Source organism: Carassius carassius, chromosome 15, assembly GCF_963082965.1.
Source record: "Carassius carassius chromosome 15, fCarCar2.1, whole genome shotgun sequence".
Classification (NCBI taxonomy): Eukaryota; Metazoa; Chordata; class Actinopteri; order Cypriniformes; family Cyprinidae; genus Carassius; species Carassius carassius.
Genome location: NC_081769.1, coordinates 23,122,395 through 23,143,555, shown reverse-complemented (window position 1 = coordinate 23,143,555; position 21,161 = coordinate 23,122,395). Strand labels below are relative to the sequence as shown.

The window sequence follows — 21,161 nt, the reverse complement described above, 5'->3', positions numbered from 1 at the left end:
ATGAAAGACTGCCTGTCTGAGAGGAGACAAGTCCTCTTCTGGCTTTTTTATGGCCCAGCTGGAGACTTCAGCAAGAGCAACGTGTTCTCTGTTTCCAAAGACACCCTCTCTTTTCTTGGTACTTGCAGTCCTAAATATCAGGAGCTTCTGGCCAACTATGGTCTTCTTCAGTCATTGCCAGAGCTGGAGCATCCAAATGTCAGAGACATCCTGGCAGAGGTCCTCCAAGGCATGTTTCCCTCTGGAGCTCTTGCCCCGAATCCCAAGAGACTCCAGGAATATCTCTTTGAAGGAAAATTCCTAATGAACACTGGCAATTTCAACTTCACGGGCACTGTTGGAAACAGTGGTACGATGAGTTTCAGTCAAGTTTATTTGATGCAAGCTGTGACTGATTTGATGCAGTTGGCCAAGACCTACAGATGACTCTGCCAGTTTTAATCTAGACCAAGAGATCTCTGATGCATTTTGCCGTTCAGTGAACCTGAAAAACAACAGAGATATGATTAAACTTGTTTCAATGACTCTTGACAATGAGCAGTTTCTCACTACCCTTCAAAAAGCAATCAAACAGTTGAAAGGCAGAAGAAAGCACCCAGTTGTATCAACTTCATGCCATTTTCCAGAAACAGATGTTTGCAAGTCTGTGACTTCCACCTCAACCCAATCGTGCCCCAGTGCACTGAGGATAGGCGATACCAGGAAGTTCAGTGTCAGGGCTCAGAGTGTTGGTGTGTGGACTCTAGTAGTCTGGAAATAACAGGTTCTCACATCACTGGGTCCATACCGAGATGCTCATCCCAGTGTGAGAAAGAACGTCAGATGGCGATTGCAGTCAAAGCCAGCAGTTCTGCAGGATCTGAGGTCTTCATTCCTAAATGTGAGACTGATGGTGCTTACGTTGCACATCAGTGCCTTGGCAAAAGTTGTTTCTGCATGGACTGTTCTGGAATGAAACTCAGCATTCATAGCTCAGGAAGCTCTCTTCAATGCGAGTCTGAATGCTAACCATAGATGATTAATTACAGAGCCAGAGAGGATCCTTCCAGTATTCATGCATTTAATTAGACACGCATTCAAATGATCTGGCACATATGTAACAAACAAATGGCCATACATCTCAATAATGCATTATACAGACTTTGTTCATTTTTTTATGGAGCTTAATTGCTTTCAGTTTTGCAAGGTATCTTCACAAAGGAATTCATTCACAACGAAGGCATTACACTTTACTAAGCTGGAATCACATTAACAGTAATTATTCAAATCTGAAATGTAAAAGTTAGATTTATGACTTTTTAATATTATTTTACTGATATTCCTATAGGCAAACAAGCTGCCAGGCAACAGCCACCCCGCAATTCCTGTCCAAAGTGCGCTCTGTTCTCTATGATCCATCTTCAGTAACCCAGCTTTCTGTAGTGTACATCCCTCGTTGTGCTTATGATGGCAGCTGGCATCAGATTCGGTGTGATGGGCCTCCAGAACAAGCGATTGAGTTCTACCGTGAGTGGGAAAGTATACAGGTTATCCAGGCCCACTGTCAGATTTCAGTCTTCCTCTTGGGAGCTTTCACATATGTCAGTGCTGGTGCGTTAACCCTCAAGGAGACATGCTAGCAAGTAGTAAGGCTCCTGTAGAACAAATCCCCAAATGTGAGTTATACAAATTATATACTATAGCAATTAATGTACTGTATGCAGTGGTACTATCTCCTACTACTATTATACTAATAATACTAGTAGTAGTTAATAGTAGTAATGCAGTACTACTATCTTCCCATGATCTCTTTTGTGTGTCTCTTCAGGTCCATTTCCATGCTCTATTGTTCAAAATCAGGTCTCTGAGTTCCTGAAGCAAGCTGAAGAGCTGATCTCTGCTTCAAACAGCTCACATGTACCTGTGGGTTACAGTTTTCTCCTGGCAGAGAGTGTCTATGTGAGCCCCGAGGAGCTGGAGCAGACACGCAAACTCAACTCGGCACTGAGACTCGCAGCTCATTCCAGTACAGACTTATGTTTGATCAGTCTCAAAATAAAAGCTCAAAAACTGCACAAGAAGGTTCAAAAGTCTGAGACTACATCTGATGGAACTTGGAAATAAAGGTTGTTGAAAATAATATAAAAATAAATGTATGAAATAAAATACCTATATTTAAGAGTATAGAGAATGTATCTGCACTATTTAAATAAATAAATAAATAAATAAATACATTTGAACCCTACTATATATTCTTCAAAGGTGCCTACACATTCCAGTTATTTAATAAAAGCTGTAAGGTTGGGAGAGGACACATCTGAGATGTGCTGTAATGCTTCACTCATACTAAGGCTTAATTTGCTTTCGCTTCTTGACAGCCCTACATTTCTACTGGCTGAGCAAACTGATGTCCGATGACAAAGACAGGCAGAGTTTAATGCTGGGATACCAGCCTACATCCCATAGTGTGAACTTATGGCCAGTGGCTGCCCAATCAGTGCTACCAAAGCACAGATGAGACCATTTTTCACATTTGTTTTTTATCCTGATAAAAAAACAACAACATACTTTCTGATTTTCATGTAAAAGGCTTGACACATAAACCACTGTTCTAAACAATAATAATGTGAAATATAATTGTATTTTAAAATGTAATTTATTCCTGAGATGGCAAAGCTGAATTGTCAGCAGCCATTAGTCCAGTCTTCAGTGTCACATGATTCTTCAGTAATCATTGTAATATGCTGATTTGCTATTCAGGAAACATTTGTTATCAATTTTAGAAGTAGTCGTGCTGCTTATTATTTTTGTGGAAATTATTATTTGATAAATAGAAAGTTTAAAAAATGTATTTGCAGATAATTTTCTTCTAATATTTGTTTGCTGTTTGATATCATAGGTCACTTGTTGTGTTGATGAGGAGGGAAGATACATCACAGGCTCTCTGATGTCTAGTTCTGCACCCTCTCAGCAGTGTGAGAGTCCAATACCATATTTATGTCCAGTCTTTTTATAATAATTAAAGTAGTTAGGCTAACTGCTCGATTTAGTTATTTTGTTTGTGATTTGACTTATTGTTTGTGAATAAGTATGCAAGCTGATTTGTAAAAAAAAAAAATGTCCCCCAAGCCAAACTACATGCCAAAGGCTACAAAGTCACTTCCTGCTCTCGGATTGGACACAAACAATTCTCTGATATCACTTACATGTACAACCCATCATGTGAGGAGGTGAGGCTTTCTTTCTTTTTTCTTTTTTTTTGATTGTATTATACATACAGACAACATTCTATGTTAACCGCTGAAGGTTTGCATTTCTTGTTTGTCTGTCTCATCGTATGTGTGCACGTGTTTGTAGGATGGTGAATTTCGGTACTCCAGAAGCCCAGTTTAGGCCATTGGCAGGGGTTGTGTGTAAGTCCAATAACTGGACAAGCCATCCAACCTGCCATCACCAGTCTGGAAAACTGCAGTGTAATTATTTCATCTATTCATCTGTAGAGTGTGATTTAGTGCAACATGTTCTCCGATCAACAGCCTTTGTTGGTCAAATTTATTGTCAATCGATCACAAGCTTGACCCTTTCCTTGCTGCTGAACCTACCCATAATTTACCCATAAACCTTTAGGGAAATAAAAGGTTGTTAGGAATTTAGTTTCATAGCACAAGTGGCCCGTTTTTCCAAATTCAAAATTGAAAGGAGCAATGGTTGGAGGGTGATAGTAACGTTATTCTAGCACTAAGATTTAGTACCATATCAAGCAGTGGGGCATTGAGAAAGGTACCATGTCAGGCCCATGTTGTGTGTTGTAGGTGCAGGTTGGTGTCCTCTACAGAAGTCTCTGGCATTGCAGAGAGAGGTCGTGTGGACTATGAGCTTCATTGTGTGCAGGACGGGCAGAGATTCTCACCCCCGCAGTGTGACCTGTCCTACTGTTGGTGTGTTTCTCAAAGCGGAAAGGAACTGCCAGGGACACGCACCCTTCACAGCACAGGACAAACCCCAGCCTGCGACAGTAAATAAACAACTTTTCTGTAAAGTTGTTGCAACATGATTTCCCCTTATTCTTTCCCTTTTCAGTTCCCGAGTGCCCTCTTCCATTTGGAGATATTTCCCATGGTGCTGTTCTGTGTAGCACTGCGAATGTTGCGGGTCAGCAGACGAAGCACTTTGAGCTGTTCTGTGACCAAGGTTATGTCAACACCCTTCTTGTCGCCAGCTTCCTGTATGATCCCAAGGCCAAAAACTGGCTCGATGATGCTCCATTATCCTACGCCTGCCAAAGTAAAGGCCACAGACACAAACACTGTCCTATTTACCTGTTAAAACACTCACAGGTGGTTGCAGTATGTCCTTCGGGATTTGTCGTTCTATGAAATGTATTTTGCTCTAATTGCTGTGTATCTGTTTGAACTGAGCAATTGTGTGTCTGTGATGTCCATCAGAGCCTCGGGTTTTACAGACAGTGCAGGTGTCCTTACAACTGAAGCTGTCTCTGGCTATTGGTCAACAGAGTTGCAGCACCCAGAATGTTCAGCTACAGGCTGCTTTACTGCGAGACGTGAGAACTACAGGCCTCTGCAGCCTACAGATACAACACAGTCTGCTTTGATGCTCATGATGGTTCCCATGTGAGGAACCCTTTTTCCCACTTATTATATATATTTCCGTGTATTAAAAACTTAAAAAAAATAAAAGCCACACAATATTATAAAGACAATGCATCACCTTTAGGGCCAGACTCTCCGACCTGCCAATAGCATCTCTGCCTGATCTCTATGATATTGGTGTGAACAGCTTTATGCACCTTATTTAGTCATTTCTGTATATTTAATATATTTGTTACATTATTACGTGATTTTCTTTCTAAATAAATGCATGTGTATATTTTGCAGATATGGCACTTGGCCATGAAATGTTGTTAAATGGCATGAGGGAATTAATCCAAAGTGGGTCATACCAGTCTATCTTCCTCTATGACCGTTCTCTTGCTCTTTCTACTCCTCCATAATTAAGCTGCATGGATGGCTATAAGCAGCTCCCACAATCCACTGGGTGTGGTAGGTTGGCTTCTGTACCAGTTGGTTGTCTTAATGACAGACTGGCCTGTATACCATAAAGAAAAATGGCATTACTAGTATTTCCGAATATGCACCTATAAAGTTTTCTAGAATTGGTGCATGTTTTAGTTTACTGGCATAGAAATATGGTGAGCAAAATTGTATATATGTATAAGGTAATATTTCAAACTGTATGCAATTTTTCCTCCTCTATTATTAATCTTTCTTCTGTATCTCTAACACTTTCTCCTCTTTTTCCACTCAACACCATCATTATCCAAGCTTAATCACTCTGCTCCCGGTGTGTTTGTGTTTTTATCCCCTCTCACATGCAGTAGTGTGTCCTGCTGGCTCTTTTTCTAGTGGTGGTGTGTGTACTCCGTGTCCAAGTGATACTTTTCAAGAGGAAGAAGGGCAGGTTTTCTGTTCTCCCTGCCCCTCAGGAACATCCACTGTGGCCCAGGGAGCCTTTAGTGCTTCTCATTGTGAGTAAAGGCCAAGCTGAAACAGCCCAGCCCAACACACAAACTCAAGAATAGCAGGTGTAGATAGTTACAATTATACATGGCAGCTCTGTCAAAATGTAGATAACAGGTTTCAGAGGAAAATGAGTGATTGTGATTTTTCCTCTTGTTTTCTATTTGTCCTCTCGCTGTCTTGATGCTCCTTAGGTCTTACTGAGTGCCAGCAGAGTAAACTGAGTTGTACAAAAAAGGGGAATTCCTGTCAGCCCAGAAGGACCCCATGTCTGGCAGATGGTTGTGTGTCTCTCCACAGGGGGAGCAACTTCTTGGACATCTTCTGATGCTCCAGTGACAGATGAACAGTGCAAAGGTATGTGCTACAGTCAGTGTTAGGAAGGAACTAGTTTTATTTTTACATTTTATATAGTATGACAGTAGTTCATGTGTTTTTAAAGTAGTGGAACTTTTCAAGTAACACAACTTTCACAAACAAGAAAATATGTGGAATGAAAAATCATGCTGTCTGTCCCTTAATTCAGTTGATTTGTATGTAGTACTTTATTTTAGTAGGGTTTTGAATTATGTATTATGTTTGTATGTAGGAGTTTATTTTAATGACTTCAGTTGTTCAAAGAGTTCATGTCACAAACTCAAATTAAATTGATTGCTCAATTTGAGTCCCTGTGTTACGGATCACTCAGAGACAGAGGAGTAACAGATGAAAGATGGTATTTATTGAATTGACAAGCAGAGGAGCGGGAAGTGAGGAGCGGATGGGTGTTGGGATCCGTGCCGGGAAGGAAGGGGCCACACACACGCACCCTGGGGTTTTGGAGCATCTTGGAGGCAATCCTTGGAGAGAAGATGGAAGGAGGGTCTTCGGAGGTTATCCTTGGAGAGAAGGTAAAGAGGAGTTAGTCCTAATAGTTAGCGCAGGAATGAGCTTGTCGCGAACGTGACCGGACAATGACTGGGTGCGTGTGTGTGACTTTTATTGTGCTGTGGTGGATGACAGGTGATGAGGATCAGGTGGTGATGTTTAGAATTCAGGTGAGGGTGTGCGCCGTGATTGTGTGGAGGTGGAACCTGGCGTGTTTGTGACAGTACCCCCCTCCCCAGGGCCCGCTCCTGAGGGCCGGGGACCCTGACGTCGTGGTGGGCGTCCTCTACCCCTGGGAGCTGGTCGGTTGGGGTGTCTGGAGTGGAAGGTATCCAGCAAGGCGGGGTCCAAGATGTTGTTACGTGGGACCCAGGAGCGTTCCTCTGGACCGTATCCTTCCCAGTCCACTAAGTACTCCAGCTGCCCACCATGCCGCCGGGAGTCCAGGATGTCCTTGACCGAATAGGCTGCGCCGTCATCTAGGAGGAGAGGAGGGGGGGCTTCCGTCTTGCCAGGTTCTGTGGAGGAAAGAACAGAAGGATGGTGAGGTTTCAGGAGTGAGACATGGAAAGTGGGGTGAATCCGGTACTCGGGAGGAAGTTTGTAGGTGACCGGATTGATCTGCTGAGTGATTGTGAACGGGCCAATGAATCTGGGACTAAGCTTGCGGCAGGGTAGACGCAGGCGGATGTCCCGGGTAGACGGCCAGACCTTCTGACCGGGTTGGTACTGGGGGGCCTCGGAACGGCGAAGGTCGGCTGCCGTCCTGCGTCTATGGAGCGCCCGTTGTAGTTGGTGATGGGCCGCGTCCCAGACCCTCTCGCTCTCCCGGAACCAATAGTCGACCGCGGGAACATCAGAGGGCTCTCCAGACCAGGGGAACAGAGGTGGCTGGTAGCCGTACTCGGCCCACCCCAGGAATTGGTTCCAGGAGTTCTGGTGGCCGTGATAGAAGGTACGGAGGAAGCGTCCGATCTCCTGGACCTTCCTTTCCGTCTGCCCGTTGGACTGCGGGTGGTAGCCAGAGGACAGGCTGATGGCCACACCTAGGAGGGACTGGAATGCTTTCCATACCCGGGAGATGAATTGGGGCCCCGATCCGACACTATGTCCTCTGGAATGCCGAAGTACCTGAAGACATGGTTAAACATCAGTTCTGCCGTTTCCATGGCAGTGGGGAGACCCTTCAGAGGAAGAACCCGACAATCTTTAGAAAATCGATCCACAACAATCAGAATACATGTGTTATTATCAGAGGGAGGAAGGTCGGTCATGAAATCCAGGATGGAGTTTGCCAGATGGTAGATGGCGAGGACTCTTGGACATGGCGCAGCTGTTACATCCATTCACGTACCTTCTGACATCCGAGGCCATGTTGGGCCACCAGAAGCGTTCCCGTAGCAACGAGAGGGTTTCATTGACCCCCGGGTGACCAGTGCCAAGTGATGTATGGGTGGCGTGGATGAGAGGAGTGCAATGTGTCCTAGGGATGTACTGGTGTCCTGGTGGGCAACCCGGCGGAGTGTTGTTAGGAGCTTCGGCTGGAGGTAGGGTCTCTGCAGACCAAGTGATAGGGACAACTATTACCTTGTCTGGGAGGATGGGTTCGGGGTTCTCAGACCTCTCTTCGGGTGAGTAACATCTGGACAGAGCATCGGCCTTAACATTCTTTGCCCCAGGGCGGTAAGTGATGGAGAACTGGAAGCGGGTGAAGAATAGCGCCCAGCAGGCTTGTCTGGAGTTGAGTCTCTTGGCTGCTCTAAGGTATTCCAGATTTTTATGGTCAGTGAGAACTTGAAAAGGGTGTTTGGCTCCCTCCAGCCAATGTCTCCACTCCTCCAGGGCAAGCTTGATGGCAAGTAGCTCCCTGTTACCAATGTCATAATTTACCTCCGCCGGGTTGAGCTTCCTGGAGAAGAAGGCACATGGATGGAGGCGGCTGGGCGTCCCCTGCTGTTGAGACAGGACCGCACCCACTCCGGTGGTAGAGGCGTCCACCTCCACGACGAATGGCAGATCTGGGTTAGGATGCACGAGGAGTTGGGCGGTCGTAAAGGCCAGCTTCAAGGCCTGGAAGGCTTCGGTGGCGGCAGGAGTCCATGACAGGGACTTGGGCTTCTGACGAAGGAGGTTGGTTAGAGGACTGGTGATGGTACTAAAGTTCTGAATGAATCGTCTATAGAAGTTAGCGAAGCCAAGGAATCGCTGTAGTTCCTTTATGGTGGTAGGAATGGGCCAATCCCGGACAGCGCTTACCTTCCCCTCGTCCATCCGGATGCCACTGCGGTCGATGGTATAGCCAAGGAACTGCACTGAGGGCTGATGGAATGAGCACTTCTCTGCCTTTAGGTAGAGCTGGAAGTCCCTCAGGCGTTGCAAGACCTCCGCAACGTGGCGTCGATGTTCGGCCTGGCTCCGGGAGTATATCAGGATGTCATCGATGTAAACTAGGACGAATTGGAGGAAATCCCGGAGCACCTCATGCATGAAATCCTGGAATACGGAGGGGGCGTTTACTAGCCCATACGGCATCACGCAGTACTCGTTGTGGCCAGTAGGGGTGATGAAGGCGGTCTTCCACTCGTCCCCCTCGCGTATCCGGATGAGGTTATACGCTCTGCGGAGGTCCAACTTGGAGAATACAGTGGCACCACGGAGATGTTCTAGGGCCGCTGGGACGAGGGGAAGAGGATAGCGAAACTTCTGAGTTATCTTGTTGAGGGCTCTGTAATCTATACATGGCCGTAAACCTCCATCCTTCTTGGCCACAAAAAAGAAGATCGAAGCAGCAGGGGAGGTAGATGGACGGATGTATCCTTGAGCCAGCGCCTCCCTGATGTAATCCTCCATGGCCTTCTCCTCGGGAACGGATAGGGGATAGATCCGTCCCCTAGTTACTGGTTCACCCGGCAGCAGATCTATTGCACAGTCCCATGGCCGGTGTGGAGGCAGCTTGGAGGCCCGCTTCGGGCAGAAGACATCACTGAAGGGGGCGTAGCACTGGGGTATGGAGATGGACTGTTTGACGACAGGGCTTTCAATAGAGGTGGTGTAGACTGGTAGTGATTCGGGGGGACGTTCCACGGGAACTGGACAGCCGGAGATACATGATTGAAAGCAGGCTTCGCCCCACTTCAGGATTTCTCCGGTCTTCCAGGAGATAACCGGATTGTGCTGCTCCAACCATGGGCGCCCTAGGATGACGTCAGCGGTGGAATCCTCCAGAACCAGCAGATGGATATCCTCGTGGTGAAGGAGTCCTGTTTGGAGGGAGATTGGGCCCACGCATGGTGTACATATTTCTTGCTTAACGGCCTGCCGGTGATGGTGTGGATTTGGTAAGCGGCCGGCGTGGCCGAGGTTAGGAGCCTGAGTTGACGGCAGAGGGCGCCGGAGATGAAGTTGCCGGCTGACCCAGAATCGAGGAGGGCGGAAACTGGAAGAGACACATCAGCCGCAGTAAGTGTCACAACAGTGGTGAGTGGTTTCATTTGATAACGTGAAGGAAGGATGGAACTCACCATGGGACGAGGAGGACGAACGGGGCACCCAGCTATGGAATGCCCCGGGGCTGCACAGTACAGACAGAGATTCTGGGCCAGCCGTCTTTGACGCTCCGGTAGGAGTCCACGAGCATGGGCTCGCTGGCTGGTTCTGGGGAGCTGACGTTCTCTGGTCGGCAGAGCGGAGAGGAGGAATGCGCCTGGCCCTGGTGCTCTTCTAAGCACGACTGCATACGAGTGGCGAAGCGGATGGACAGCTGGATGAATCGCTCGAGGCCGATGGTATCCTCGTATGCAGCGAGATGCAACCGCACTCTGGGCTCCAATCCTTGGCGATAGGTAGTGAGAAGGGTCTGTTAGTTCCACCCACTAGAGGCTGCCAGAGTTCTGAACTGCAAGGCATAATCATTGACAGACATATTCCCTTGTTTCAAATTGTATAGTCTCTCACCTATTGAGGAGTCCCAGGCGGGTTTGCCGAAAACTTCTCGGAAATGTTCGATGAAGCTAGAATATGACTGGGTTACAGGGTTATTCTGGGTCCAGAGAGAATCTGCCCACTGTAATGCCTTGCCTTGCAACTGGGAGATAATGAAAGCTACCTTAGCTCGATCCGTTGGGTATGAGAGCAGTTGCATCTCCAGGACCAGTGAACACTGAAGTAAGAATCCGCTGCATTCCTCCGCCGAACCAGAGTAGGGCGCTGGCCGTGCCATGGGACTGGCGTGCACGGCAGGTGAAGGAGGGATGATGGGATCCGCGGAAGTGCTCGCTGGTGGTGGTGATGCAGGTGCTGTCATGAGTGTCCGACGGAGTGCATCAACTAATTCTTGGAAGGGATCCGTGAGGCTCATGCTTGTGTCTCTCGGTGCTGGTCCGGTCATCTGTTACGGATCACTCAGAGACAGAGGAGTAACAGATGAAAGATGGTATTTATTGAATTGACACAAGCAGAGGAGCGGGAAGTGAGGAGTGGATGGGTGTTGGGATCCATGCCGGGAAGGAAGGGGCCACACACACGCACCATGGGGTTTTGGAGGATCTTGGAGGCAATCCTTGGAGAGAAGATGGAAGAAGGGTCTTCGGAGGTTATCCTTGGAGAGAAGGTAAAGAGGAGTTAGTCCTAATAGTAAGCGCAGGAATGAGCTTGTCGCGAACGTGACCGGACAATGACTGGGTGCGTGTGTGTGGCTTTTATGGTGCTGTGGTGGATGACAGGTGATGAGGATCAGGTGGTGATGTTTAGAATTCAGGTGAGGGTGTGCGCCGTGATTGTGTGGAGGTGGAACCTGGCGTGTTTGTGACACCCTGTTGGTCTATCTTTTTTTAGAAGCAAACTATTTAAAGTATGCATCACTCTATGTATTTTAAATGCAGGTTATTGATCCCATTGTGAATGAATCATCCATGCTTTTTTTCTATTTTTATAATAGAACAGTATGTAGGAACCAATGTGGGAGAGTGAGAGAGGGGGATGGGATCGAGAAATCGCAACTTGAGCTATTTTTGGGGGCACTGTCCACAAGGCTATTTGTTTTATTTTTACATTTTTTTGATTTCTTTATTTAACCAAAATATCATAAATGGGTCTTCCTGTGAAATAACTTCTCTCTAGTTATGTACATCTGCCTCCATCCAATCAACAACCAATGAATGGAACCAAGTCCCCCTAATTTTTGTCATCTGTTTCAGTCAGATGTACATCACAATACTGAAGAAAATATGATGCTATTTCCGTTTCATTGTAAATTTTAAATTCTGCTGTTTCTTACTATTTGACTAGATTTTTTTATTCGATAATACCCTAATATTACCCAACCCATACATTGAGATCTTTATTGTTTAGTGTCAGATAAATTCTGCTCTGGTTGTAAAAGTAAATCATATGATGCTGATAGTTTTATATTATATTGCCTTCTTAATGTAGTTCGCAACTTTATGTTAGTGAGTTGTAGTGTATCTGACTACTTTTTAAAATGTAGCTTGCGTGTAGCTTGGGGAGCTACAATTTGAAAGTATCTTCCACAAGACTGTCTCAAGTATTGGTTCAGCAGTGCTCAAAGGGTTAGTTCACCCTAAAATGAACATCATACTGTTCCAAACCCGTAAGACCTTTGTTCATATTCAGTACGCAAATTAAGATATTTACTTCGACCCTTCCATAGATAGCAACACAACTATAATGTTCCCAGTTCCAGAAACGTAGTAAGGATATCGGTAAAAAAGGTCCATGTGACATCAGTGGCTCAACATAAATTTTACGAAGCTGTGCACAAAGAAAACAAAATTAACAATTTATTTAACAATTCTTCTTCCATTAGTTGTGTCTTCCGCCATTTTGGAGAGTACCAAAGAATGTAATCAGAGTTGTTTATGTTGGGGTGAAAGCGTGCACATGAATGTAATTGGCATAATCAGCGTTGTTGGTAAAGCATTCGTATGTGTTGTGATACTCTCCAGAATGGTGGAAGACAGTAACTCGGAGGAGAAGAATTGTTGAATAAAGTCATTATTTTTGTATTCTTTGTGCACAAAAAGTATTCTTGTAGCTTAGCAAAATTGAAGTTGAGCCACTGATGTCACATGGACTGTTTTACTGATGTCCGTACTATGTTTCTGGACCTGGGAACATTAGCGTTGCATTGCTGTCTATGGAGGGTCAGATAGCTCTCAGATTCCATCAAAAATATCTTACTTTGTGTTCCGAATATGAACAAAGGTCTTATGGGTTTGGAACAACATGAGAGTGAGTAATTAATGACAGAATTTTCATTTTGGGGTGAACTAACCCTTTAAGTAAATGAGTAAATCATTTACTTGCACTGTTAAATACACACACTGCACCTGTACTTGAATTAGTCAGGTGGCCACGTACACTCTTCATGACTGATGTCGATCTCATCCCTCTCTGTAAGACTGTGCCCATGAAGATTCATGCCAACATCTGGCTGTTTTCAGTGATGAAAACTTACTGTAAGCTATACAGCACAAATGTGGATAATGTTGAATGCAGGACCTCTGAACAAGTATGACCAAAATCCATGCACACGATAGTACTATTGTATGTAATACTAATATTGTGATGCGAAATGTTCAGCAGCCATTATTCCAGTCTTAAGTGTCACATGATTCTTCAGGAATCATTCTTATATGCTGATTTGGTATGTTTTATATCAATATTGTCTAACTTTTGAACAGTAGTCTAAGGCTTGTAAAATGTATCTTCAATCATCATCTCCAGACTTTATAGTTTCAGTATCAATTTGTCCAAAATTTAACCAAGTACTGTACATGTTTTAACAACCTCTTTTTTTTCCTTTTTTTTTTTTTTTTTTTTTACATAAATCCTCATTTATTTTTACACAAGCTAATAAGAATAAAATATTGCACATTTTGATTGGAGAAATAAGAGATTAATCATATTTAAGTGTTAGATTTGGCATTGGGATTTTTTTTCTTTTTTGGTCTTAGTAACACATCTCCTTTCCCTGAAGTGTGATGATTATTGCAAAATAAGAGGGAAAAAAAGTCTTGTGGTTTTTTGGCATTACAGAGCAAGTGGTTTCTGGGAAATGATGGCGCTGATACATTCCAGACTCTCAACTGTGTTCTGAAAATACAATGAGATGATCCCAATCTGATGGTGCTGAGAAAGAAAGGTAAGATCATCAGCTGTTAGTTAAATCCCACATGTTCTCACTTCAGTTCGTTATTGTGAGTCATATTGTGACCCTGTGTTGGCTACACATTACAATAAAATGTGTTGATGCATACAGTATTGAGAGTTTGAGTTTATCTCAATAGAGAATGAACTTTTCTATGAGGAAAAGAACATGAAAATGAAAAATAGTCAATATACAATATCAAAATTGAACCATAGTCCCAAAGATTAAGTTGTGGTCCATGAGTTATGATTTGAACAAAGCGGTCTAGTCATCCGTGGACACAAAAATAAAACAAAATTCTAATAAAAACATTGCTAAGACTTGTTTTGTTACGAGATAAATATTTTTCCATGTGAAATAAATGACTTGATACTTTGAGACTCCTCTCAGGAACAGAGATTCCAGTTTCTAGTTATTTTTGGCGACCCAAAAACATTTAGATGCACTTGTGTGTCTTGGCCATGACTAAAAGAATATGTTCTTCTTTTCTGCACCCTTCATCTTCTGTCAAAAGGTCATGAATTCAGCACAGCAGGCCCGAAGAGTTTTGAGGGGCTGAGTTTCCGAAATATATATATATATATGTATGTATGTATGTATGTATGTATGTATGTATGTATGTATATATATATATATATATATATATATATATATATATATATATATATATATATATATATATATATATATATATATATGTATATGTTTAATATATGATCAATTAAGAATTGTTAAATGGTTGTGTCTTGTGTTTAAGGCTCTATCATGTGTGGGCTCATGAGTGCTCCTTCAGTGCAGTGAGGCAGACTGGGACGTGCCCTAGGGGGTGTGGCCTCCTCTAGCCACACCCCTAGCTTCTAGCCACATCTGTGGTGCTGGTGTCCAATACAGCAAACAACCGAAATGTTTCACTTTCAGTTTTGGTGGACATTCACCATCAGTATGTGTCCATGTACACGTACACACTCCAGATTTCCTAACACTTTCAAACTGTACACAAATTTTTAGTTCAGCTGTTAACTCGTTTCAGCTGTTGTTTGACCTTTAGCAATTGTTTAGTTTCCAGTAGTTGCTCTTTATTGGGTCGTTCTGTTGTTTTTCCATCCTGGTACCCATTTTATAAACTCAAAAATGAACAGAGTTTACTCTGTCTGATTGATTATGACTTGCTGAATCATTACCGATTTGCAGTGCTTGAGAATCTTAGCTTTCATATATTTAAGTTTTACATGATTGCGAATTCAATTGTATGTCAAGATTTATGGTTTTATGGAATTGTGGGCATTATAATGGAAATGAACATTTCTTGCAGCTGATGCAGCCTTAACGGCATCCAGCAAAAATAAAACTGGTTACCAAGAAACTCTCATCAGCTTCCAACGCATCTACCTCTGGAAAGGTTCGGACATTCTGCGCACATCAGCTAAAGCGTTTTTAAAAGCCTATCATAAACAAAAGTATATATTTTGATGAATAATTATCTAGCTTTTATTCTTGTATAATCTATGGTGGTTATAATTTATGTCTTCAGAGTCCGATATGAACACACGTCCAAAAACTCCCTCTGCTTGCAGTGGATCAGCTGCACTTTCTGGTACGAATGAATGAAATGAGGCCAAACTAATTTTTTATGTATTTATTTACTAAAGCATTTGTGTGTTCTAGTGCTTAAAAATACCCTGTAAAAAAGAAGTTAAATATAACTCTGCTGTTTTAAAATTGGCATTAAAAAAAAAAAAATCTCAGTTCTGTATTTTAATTTTTATTCTCTCTCTCTAATAATCTTTTATTTAGACTCCATAAAGGAGACATTTAGTATTCTAGAGAATGGTGATATTAAAGTCGACCCAGCGAGGCAACTTCCCAGTCAGCTTTACTGGACCTTTAAGTACCAATACACTTTCCAGGAGGCACAGCTGTGGTGTCTGAAACGTAAGATGCAATCTTGAGAAGTTATTGCAATAGTTATACCTACTAAATGTTTGTATGGTCCAAGAATCTGTCACATTCTGATCTGTAAATGTGGGATTTGGGTTTCAGGCTGCCAAGAAGAAGAATTCTGTCATGTGTCTGATATTTGTGATGAAGGCTCTCTGTATTTTGTGTGCGTATTGTATCCTGACACACGTGTATGGGGGCCATATGACAAACCCCTCAGGCTGGCATGCAGTTTAGTGATGACACAGAGTCTTCAGACTACATACCAGAAGAAAGGTAATTTGTTTATACTTCCACATGGATCTGAAATTATCAAAACACTATAACTCAATACACCAATGATTTGGTTGTCATACCCAATTTCATCAGGTAATCACACATATACACTATACTACACTGTATATTATTGTCTGTTTTCAGAGACATTTCTCTGTGATTGAACAGATGGGGTTTGCATTGCTTTAAGCAGGATGTGTGACTGTGGTCTATGGTGAAGTCTGATGTCAGTCTCTGACTACTTTCATTGTGAACGAGTCTGTCATTTACTTTATTTGTTTTCAGATATGATCCTAGCAACTGAACATGGAATGCAGATGATTCCGATTTTTTTTTTAGTATTGCAGCAGCTTGATAGAGACATAAGGTGAAAGCGCAAAAGGAGACAATGATGATAGAGTCTCAACACTAGTCTGGCCAACACTAAGCAGACTCAAAAAAAAAAAAGATATAAATATTAAAATAAATATTGAAATATTGTTTTGATTTGGGACAGTCAAACCATAATTTATTCAGACACTTTCAAAATTTCTCACCTTACACTTTTTTTTATTTTTATACTGGAAGTCCACATTATGAAGAATTTTTGGGTATAATATATCACAGTTTGCTTTGCTATCCTCACATACATAAATGAACTATAGTGTCCTGCACCCACTAGTAAAAAATATATATACATATCAAAAATTATATCTGGTGCCTGAATAATTTTTAGTTTTATAATATAATAATTATTAAAGGAAAGAGAGCTGTACATTAATTACGCAATTATGTTTACTTGTTTTTCTACAGTTCCAATTGCAAACTTGAACCAGGATCATTATCTCCTGTATTCTGGAGTTCACTGGTCATTAGCCATAATTAAACCATCTCTAGTTCTCATTACACATTTTTTGAGCAGCTAGTAAGAGGAATTGTCTGGATGACTGGAGAACATTTCAGTGAGGTGAAGTGGCAAAACTCCATCTCATCCATGTGGCGTGCAGACAGCGATGAGCTCATGCTGTCTGCGGTACGTGGAAGCAAAGGCCAACACAATCTAATGCGACTTTCCTCAACACCGCCTGAAAAATCCACTATCTTGACATGTTGTCTAGCTGGTACAGTTGAGTGATGTTCTGACATATTACTTCTGCTAAATGCTTCTGCTTCCGTCAAAAAAAAAGTGTCAAAGTCATCCGTTAATATCTTAGAAGTGTAGCTTCATTAGCCTGTTTCATGACCACTAAAGTGTGAAATCTAACGGAAATTCTGCCAGCTACATTCTAAGTTAGACGCCTCTAACTTAAAAGCATCATGGTATCAAGTTTTGTATTAGTTTCTATTAGTTTTTATGCCATCCATATGCTATACTGTCCTCCTAAATTTCAAGTTTTTTTTCTTTCATATATAATAATCCATGGTTCATATAATAATGGTTTAATAAAATAAACCATTTAGAAGAAAACTGAAATTTTCAAGTGATTTCAAGGGGACTATGAATGTCCGTTACTCTGGCCATGGTGTACAAAAAATAAATAAATAAATAAAAATTTGATTTGATTTTGAATTTCAATACCGTTCATCTTCATTTGTGACCCTGGACCACAAAACCAGTCTTAAGTGGCTGGGGTATATTTTTAGCAATAGCCAAAAAAGTAATGTATGAGTCAAAATTATTGGTTTTTCTTTTATGCCAAAAATCATTAGGATATTGAGTAAAGATTATGTTCCATGAAGATATTTTGTACATTTCCTACCTTAAATATATCAAAACATAATTTTTGATTAGTAATATGACTTTCCAAGAATTCATTTGGAAAACTTTAAAGGTGATTTTCTAAGTATTTCGATTTTTTTGCACCCTCAGGTTCCAGTTGTATCTCGGCCAAATATTGTCCGATCCTAATAAACCATACATCAATCAGATGATGTATGAATTTCAAATTCGAAAAATAGACATAAGGTTTAGTGATCCAGGGTCACATTTCAACATTCTCCACTGCTTTCCCTTTGGACTGTTCTTCTAGGTCTCAGAATTAGTTTCCTCTGAAAGAAAAGCACATGGGTGAGACCTTCTGTGTAATTGTGGTTTATGCATGATGTTCATTGTTAGCCTTTCAATTAGAAATGGAAAAGTAGTGTTATGTAAGATTTGGTAAAGTGAGCGAGTGACCACCCAATAATGTGGTTATTCTGGATGTATGTCTAAACTGCAGAACAGATTTTAGGATTTAAATCATGTGGCATCACAAGTGATTTATTTGAACAGAAGCGGAGAGACGGAGTGTCTCTTTGATTGCTTTAGTCGTTCATTCCTCTGTATAGCAAAGACTTTGTCTGCTCTTTAGCCACTTAGCTTTACTTTTAAAAGGGCTGTTCACTATGTGGACTATGTAAGGTTTTATGCAAGAGATTTTGTCTGTTTTTTTGTATAGTACATGCCTTTTTAAAGATGCTTATATGGAAATTGTCATTTAAAAAAGTTAATTCAAATCTGAAATTTTATTTTAAAATATTTTTTTACTACATTGTGTTGGATTACAGAACCATTAAAAAGTTAGGTGTTTATGAGGGTTTTATTATGTTGTTGAAAGAAGTCTCTTTTGCTCACCAAGACTTCATTTATTTGATCAAAAATACAGTAAAAATGATACAACTGTGAAATATTACAATGTGTCACTATTATCAATGTTGATAATGCTTAATATTTTTAGGGATACTATTACACATTTAATTTTTTTAAGAAATGTAAAAAAAAAAAAGACTTTAGTGTCATTTTTAATCAATTTAATGCATTTGCGAAAAATGTCTTCCTGACAACATGCTTTTGAACAATTTAAAATAGCAAAACAGGAATATTTGAATTTGATAGTCCTATCGTGTGTTCCTGGAACACAAATACAAGGATTTTCAGTCATAATAGGGGATCACAGGGCCTTGAATGTTTCATGGCCTATAAAATAATCCACAACAAAAAGGTGTGATCATAAACTCTTAACATGTGGTCCATCTGCTGTGGATGTTTAAGAGTGGAAAATAATGCTACCTTTGTGGAAATCTGCCGTAAGGGCTTTCTCAATGCTGTAAAAGAGCATTTCTAGTTTTTTTTTCTTTTTGAACCAACGTTTTATCTTGGCTTTTACTGAGGGAAATAAAAAAACCTTTCATAATTAGCAAATGTTTTGCCTCAAAAGCACCACTTGGAAGTTTCTGTGTGTATAAATGTTCCACTGTTTGGAACATTAGGTAAAAAAAAACTATTTTTTACCAACCTATTCCACCAAAGTGCTTTTGATCAAGTTCAATTTTACAGTCATGTATAATATGGACATCATTTTCTTTTTCTTGTGCAGTCTGGAAGTGTGACGAGCTTTTACAGCCATGTTCCTTTTAAGAAGATGGTATCCTACTCTGTATGCAGTTGAGTCAGTCTGTCCAGTAATTCTATCACAGAAGGGTGAGGGGAAAGCCAACAAATTTGTGTTTCTTTGTTTCCTTCATGAGTCATGCTGGTGTAATTTTTCGAGCATGTTTTTTGAGTGTGAGAGGCGATGTGATGAAGATCCATGCTGCCGTGGTTTAGGATATGTTCAAGATTCAGGAGTACCTGGTACAAAAGAACCTTTACACTCAGACCAATCTCAAATCACACAGCTTATTCACTCAAAACACATGTGATGTGTCTAATCTGAGGAATGAAACCACTCACAGTTGGCCTCTGCTTTGTTTTTGTACAGGATCAGATGTGTTGTGTCTAACTCTGAATAGTCTGGGTATCCAGACATGTGGTGAGAACAACAGCACTAACTGGAGGATTCAGGACTGCTCCCCATCAAAAGTGCAGACTGAAGCCTATCCCTTCGGCTGGTATGAAAAGCCAGGTATATGTGCCTTTACGAACTCTGTGTATTTCTGGGTAAGATTTTACCATCACCTTTCTAAGTCTGTAGTAAACCAATGGATAAAGAATCCCAGAATGTGTCCACTATTTAGTCTCTGCTCTCCATCAAAGAATGGTAAGATACTCCTAAATGAATAATAACTTACTCTTTTCTAGCATAGTATTATTTTTATTAATGTATTTATAATTTAAGTAAATTATGTAATTTCCACACATCTCATTGCTTATGTGCAAGCAGCTGATTTAAAGAACTGGAAACAGTTGGATGCCGCCTCTGTCAAGGTGGATTGGTCTGTTTCAGCTTTTAACATTGTTCACATAAGCAGAGATATAGCAGAGGATCTAGATCAAGTCAGAGAGCGGTGTCTATCTGCTAACATTTCTCACCCTTTTTTTTTTTTCTCTGAGAACTTTTACAGGAAGCTGATGTGATAGAGGCAGATATTGCTAAACACATATACAGTAGCAACATAGTTTAGTTTTGATCTGAATAAATATTATTTCTTATTCTCACCAAGGCTGCATTTATTGGATCAAAAATACAGTAAAAGCAGTAATATTTTGAAATAATTTAAAGATACAATTTAAAGTATCTTTTCAATTTTAATATATTTTAAAATATAATTTATTTCTAAGATGACAAGGCTGACATAATGTACAGTATTATACATATATATATTTGTATGTGTGTGTGTGTGTGTGTGTGTATATATATATATATATCATATTGCTTGTATTTTTCTAGGTTCGTACTCCTTATCTGTGCACCTCATCTGTAGCCTGTGAGTAAAGTGAGTCCTGTTCAGGTGTCTCTATCGATAGCAGAGAGTCAGCCATGAGGTGTGTGATGTATCCAGACACACACACCTGCCTTCCTACGACCAGCGGCCCACACTGCTTCCTAGTCATCAAAGAGCCTGCTCAATCTGTTTACATCAGGTCAGGTGGGAACTTAAATAATACATTCTTCAATTTTGGTCGATGAGCATAAGGGACACCCAGGAAGTAGGTCACACGCTAGCTATATGAGCCAGTTAATGGGTTTCACCTCACTCTCCCCGAGAAGCCAGCTGATTTGACTGGTACCTGGAATGACACATTTGATTGCAGATTGTAAAAGTATAAATGTATGTTCTTCGAAATGAACATGTATTTCTACCCTCAAATCTGCAAAATTTCTCAAATTTCTACCCTCAAACTCTAAATAGAGTCACTTTTCTTGAGTGAGATCTGATTTGCTTGATCTAAACTGTTTTAGATCCAGTTGTCTTCAGCTGGTGATCCCACTGACCCACCTCCAGCGAAGACTGTCTCTACCTCAGTGAATTTGTTGCTAGTAGTGTGGTAAGAATCACATGATATACTTGTGAGCTCATACATGCATAAATTCATATATAGGTATACACGTAGGGTACTATTAAGAAGTTTGCAGCCAATAAGTTCATACAAAATAATACAATGATACATAATATACTCATTATTTTTTTTTTTCTAATTAAGTGTCTCATTGGAA

The 21,161-nt window shown here is 41.3% G+C and overlaps 1 pseudogene; it reads left to right on the top strand.

The window, feature by feature from the left end:
* The window catches only part of LOC132157932 (thyroglobulin-like), a 35,843-nt pseudogene continuing 14,682 nt past the window's right edge, over nucleotides 1-21,161 (top strand).